Source organism: Phlebotomus papatasi, chromosome 1 (genome assembly GCF_024763615.1).
Source record: "Phlebotomus papatasi isolate M1 chromosome 1, Ppap_2.1, whole genome shotgun sequence".
Taxonomy (NCBI): domain Eukaryota; kingdom Metazoa; phylum Arthropoda; class Insecta; order Diptera; family Psychodidae; genus Phlebotomus; species Phlebotomus papatasi.
In genome coordinates, this window is record NC_077222.1 from 53226514 (window position 1) to 53232513 (window position 6000).

Consider the following 6000-nt stretch of genomic DNA (forward strand, 5'->3'; position numbering starts at 1 on the left):
TAAATTGAAATTTTGAGGTTTCATCACTGTTTCAGATAGACAAAAGGAAAAAACAGGAAGAAATATTCTTGAGTTTTGGATTTAGATTTCTTTGTGGCCTTCTTTTTCACTTTGTTTAAAACAGTAAGGAAATCTCAAAATTATTTGGAAATGATTTTAAATTACCTTCATCGTACTATATACTCTTTAATAGATTTCAGGACTTCATTGCAGAATCTGGAATCATCCATAACGACTTTATGCAAGTACAGGCAAGTTCCCGAAATATGAATGTTTGTGTGGTAGATGACATTTCTTTTGGAGTTGAATTTGAGGTTCCGTTTTACTCCGGAGGTTGGTTACCAACGCTAAGACGGAGGTGGCCGCTATCACGCAAACATTAAATTCTTTGTACACTTATATCTGTGCTATCTTTTGCTTCCAAGAGCTCTAGCTCAAAATCAGTATTTGCAATAAAACAAATATATAAAATAAATAAAATAAGTTCTGTTGGAATATTTCGAACATCAACAACACTTTGTGCAAAAATAATCTATTTAATTTTAAGTTGGGAAACTTTTAAAAAGAATCAAACACTTCTCTAGAGGTAGTTTGAAAGAAGGCAGTCCAGTAGGGGAGATTTTTCTAGTAAATTCGCAAGTAGGATAACGTAAAAGCTGAATGAGCATCGATTGGCTATTGCAATGAGCTTTATGAAGCTCTTCACTAACTGATATGAATCTGATTTTCAATTAATTTAGAATTTACCGCATAAAAATTTTAAAATTTCTTATATAATATTGTCATACCGTAGGCATCTTGTTCAAAATAATCTATAACCTTCTCTATGATTTGAAATTTCACGGTTTTAATTTCTCAAGTCGAGTACAAAGGATTAAAGGCTATGTCTATCGTGATACTTCTCAACCAATTTTTAAAAATTAAAAGGCTTGGTTATATGAATAAGACGCAAGATTTTAGAGTAAAATAAAATTTTCCATCTCCATATTCTAAAAATTTAATAAATTTAATAAAATTCCAGAAGGTCATGTCAAAGGGAATTTCAGGTATATAGTGACATTTGCATTTTCAGGAAATCTATATCTGTAATATCATGCTCAGCTGGAATATCAATCAATTTTTTTGCACCCAATTCACCTTTCATGGTGAGTGTGCTATTTTCTGCCCCTGCTACGGTCATAATTCTCCTTGTCTGCATTTAATAAATTGTATATGTGTCCCTGGGCAAATCGAATGACCAGAAAAGAGTCTCCATAGGACTTTTCCTCATCGTTCTACGTTCAATCCGCCAAATAGACCATTTATTTATTTCTCTAGCAGATCGTAATGTGTATTGAAAAGGAAAGTATAACAGACGAAGTGGATAAAATAATGGTATACCCGGCTATAAAGACCCAATGGCGTGGAACAAATTCTATCGAGAATATATGGGGGGCAGCAGAGGGAAAATTACTGAGAAATTTGGTGGATGAAGTGAAGAAATTGAAAATATTTTTCTCTCTAACTCCTCTCATTTTTTTCACACTAAAATGTTCGGTCCTAATGCAAGATGAATGTTGTCTAATTAGAATTCGAAAATTGTGTGAGATACTTAGGGCTTCAGTCATCCATATCCGAGAGCCCTCCTCACAACCACTACACAAAATTGTGATTAATGATTTCTCACATTTTGAATAATCACCCCCTGTAGAACAGTGTCACCCCCGAACCCTTGGATGATCATTCTAACAGAATTAATGTCGGTGAGTACGTTGTCTTTAATGGAAAAATAGTGTAACTGTGGATAAAATGTGTCACAATTCATTTTAGATTGTGACACAATATTGACGTTCCTTTTTTCCAACCACCATATAAAAATCTCTCGCTCTGACAAGGTGACTCCTTCTGTATATAACAATGAATGAAGGTTTTATTTCAAGAACCATGATTAGTGCTACAGATAGAAATTCATTTTTTTTAATACGATATTTGTGTTACCAATTTAAACACTTAACCGTAAATAAAAGCTGACCTTTAATTAAATATTTATTTGCGAAACAGTATACGCAACTCTGGCTCAAATATGTTATAGAATAGTAATGAAAAGTGATGGAACTATGCAAACTGTTTTGTTTAATTAACTAAATACGAGAAGTAGTATTTCGGACGTAAACGGTGTAGAGGGGAAAGCTTTCAGGTTTCGTACATATTTTGGCTTCGAACATTCATATATTTCCCTTATTTCTTAAATGAATCCTATTTTCAGAGGAAGTGTTACGTAAGACTAGTTATTACTATAATATATTGTCATTAAGTCAGATTCATTTAAGGGATGGGGAAACCGGGGTACCATTATCCAGGGGTAGAATTAGACAATGGATTTCTCTCGTTGTCCTTAAAATGTACAATGAGCAAAGTATTTTTAATGAAATTAGGAACACATCCCCATATTCCCAGAAAATATTTATAAGTCTGATCCTGTTATCCTACAATTTAGAAGCATTTTTATAAAATGTATATAAAATTGTAATTTTAAAGTCACAGTTTTGTGCCCAGCATTTGGTTTTCTAAGTTGTTAGTCAAAATCTCATGGTTTTACTTTGTTTATGGTTTAATAAAGTTAATTAAGAGATATTTTTAACTTGGACAATAATTATCTACTTTTTATAAAAAATGATAAACACTGAAACAGCCCTCGGGGCAGATGTAGCCACTCTTTCTTGGCGGGCTCAAACTATTGATGATTTTAACTAAAACATGGATAATTGTTAGATGAAAAAATACTATTGATATTCCAAGCAATTTTGCTAATCGGGTGAGCAATTTGTGAAATAAGTTACTTCATGATTTTGCATCAATTTTGCCGTAATTACAAAAATGTCATAAAAAAGTCAGCTAAAGCCTTTTTCTTTAGATTTAAGTGACATATTTAGCATCAGTGGGCTTCAATGTATCAAGTGAAATAATTTTTGGTATCTCCAGATTAAAATTTCGTCTGGTAAACTGGTGCCAATTAATACCCCGAAAGTGGCTATACCCAGGACGGGACACGTGTAGCCAATGTCTCATACTTTTTTTTCATTATCCTCTCTAGAGAAAGTAAAGGATTATAGAACTCCGAACTACAGGTTTTATACAGCCAATATCCTAATGTTACGTATGAAACATAAAAACATAAGACAAACCTTATCATTTTTCCACAAATCTTGCGAGAAAAAAACCTTCATTTTCTGGCTAAATTACCCCGGTCTCCCCTATAGAAAAAATATGACGTGTTCGAAACCAGAGTATGTGCGTTAATAGTATTATAAGTAATAAAAGATAAACTGAGGTTCCACCTACTATTATCACGTAGTATTGAAATGTTGTACTAAAATAGTAAAATATTACATTGAGTGTAAAAATGTGGACGTAATGGAAGTGGTGTAGATATTTTTAATCATAATATCTCTCCCTTGATATAAATCATATAAATTTTAAATTTGAAGGAAAGTGGAACGTGATTGAATTTTCACATAAGACTATTTCCTTAAGGATAAAACATTTGTGGTAAGTATTTTGGTAAAAACGGTAAGTAAAATATTCACTTGGTAAGTAAAATAGCAAAATTGGTAAGTAAAAAAATCAATTTTGGTAAGTAAAAGATTGAGTTTGATAAGTAAAATGTTGTGAATGGTAAGTAAAATTGAAAGTTTGGTAAGTTTAATATCAAAACTGGTAAGTAAAAATTCAAAATTGGTAAGTAAAAAAAAGGAATTTGGTAAGTAAAAAAAACAAAACTGATAAGTAAAATATCAAAATTGGTAAGTAAAAATTCAAAATTCGTAAGTAAAATAATCAAAAATGGTAAGTAAAAAAATCGAATTTGGTAAGTAAAAAAATCTAAAATGGTAAGTAAAAAATTCACAAATGGTAAGTAAAAAAAATCTAAAATGGTAAGTAAAAAATTCACAAATGGTAAGTAAAAAAATCTAAAATGGTAAGTAAAAAAATCACAAATGGTAAGTAAAAAAATCTAAAATGGTAAGTTAAAAAATTTAAAATGGTAAGTAAAAAAATCACAAATGGTAAGTAACAAAATCTAAAATGGTAAGTTAAAAAATCTAAAATGGTAAGTAAAAAAATCTAAAACGGCAAGTAAAAAAATCAAATTTGGTATTCAAAAAATCTAAATCTTTAAATCCTAACAGCAAAATTTGTTGAAAATTGCAACATAGTGCTTTGACTTCCCACCCCCCACCCCTCCTTCCGCCATTTTGAAGACCCCCATTTTTTATTTTCTCAATAGCTCCGCATCTATGGCATCGATTGGGCTCAAATTTTAGTATGTTATAGCTGAGCCTTAGGGCTTTCGTTCAATACCAAACTTAAGGTCCCCTGCCCCCCTGATCCCAGCTATAAGGGTCTAAAAAAAGTTTCTTAAAATGGCCATGACCCCGGTTCTAATTGTCAGAATTTAAAAAAAACCCGTTTATAAAACTTGAGAATTTTTTACCTCACAAATTTAATTTCTTTACTTGCCATTTTTGATTTTTTCGCTTACCATTTTAGATTTTTTTCCTTATCATTTTAGATTTTTTTACTTACCATTTCAGATTTTTTTACTTACCATTTTAGATTTTTTTACTTACCGTTTTTCAATATTTTACTTACCAATTTTGAATTTTTACTTACCAATTTCTTTTTTTTAGTTACCAATTTTGAATTTTAACTTACCAATTTTGATGTTCTACTTACCAATTTTGATTTTTTACTTACCAATTTTTATATTTTACTTACCAATTTTTATGTTCTACTTACCAATTTTGAAGTTTTACTTACAAATTTTGAGTTTTTACTTACAAATTTTGATTTTTTACTTACCAAATTTGCATTTTTTACTTACCATTTTTGAATTTTTTACTTACCATTTTACCAAAATACTTACCATTCTGCTGCAGCCTTTCTTTAATTCAGCTATACCTAAAAACGAAAAAATTATAATATCGAATTGTTTTTAATATTTTATATTGAAAAATAACTTCGATACACTGATACAGTCTTTAATATAAATTTAATAATAATAATGGGAAAATATGATGTGTTCACTTGTCAAACAAATTATACCAGCTCGTAAATTGTAAAATTAAACTTTGTCATCTCATAAAAGCTCATAAAAGCTCTCCGTGATATAATAAGATTTCATAGAGAATTCTTTCACAAAATTAGAAATTTAATACAAGTCGTCCCGTTCGTGATTTTAAGTGAAAACAAGAAAGTTGTGTCCTGATTCTAACAGGAGCTTCAACCTGGGAGACTGCTAACATTTGGTTGAGATGTGACGGTTTTCTTTGCCCAACTCATAAAGCAGACCGAAGAGAAATGTTTTCCCGTCAAACAATCCAACTTAAGGTTTTACGAAAGTTGTGGTATAACAAGGTTTAATTGAATTGTCGTCTCCTTGTGAAATTCCACGGATAAAAATTTTGAAACTTTATACTGACAGATGAGATACTGAGAGAGTAGGATACGTTTGGTGGGAAAAGGCAAGAGTTTTTGCAAGAGTGCACAGTTTTGTTAAGAATTGTAGAATCTTTTCGACTTGGATTGCTTTCTTTTATCCCAACCATTGTTTGATATTATCGAATGCACCATCGACATTGTGTAGATGCTCTTTAAGATGTTATACTGAACGCGGAAGGTTGCTCAATTGGAAAGGTTTCATCTTGAAGTAAGTTGAGGAAAAGAAAAGAAAAATTGCAAAGTTTATCTATCGTAAAACACGGTGTTGGGTGTATTTTATCGCAAAATGCTGCAATCTTCTTTTCAGCATGTTCATTCGTGTAAATTGTGCAAATTGTATACAAGGTTTCACTCGCTGCATCGCTGATGGAGTAATCTCGAAGCTAGTAGTAAACTTTCAATATTCCAATGCAATAATGAGAAAGAGCTTTAAAAACATCTAATATGAAAGTGGCATTGGGTGTATTTTCAGCATTTCTGCAGAAAAAAAAACTATAAAGACAAAAAAAAAAAACTATA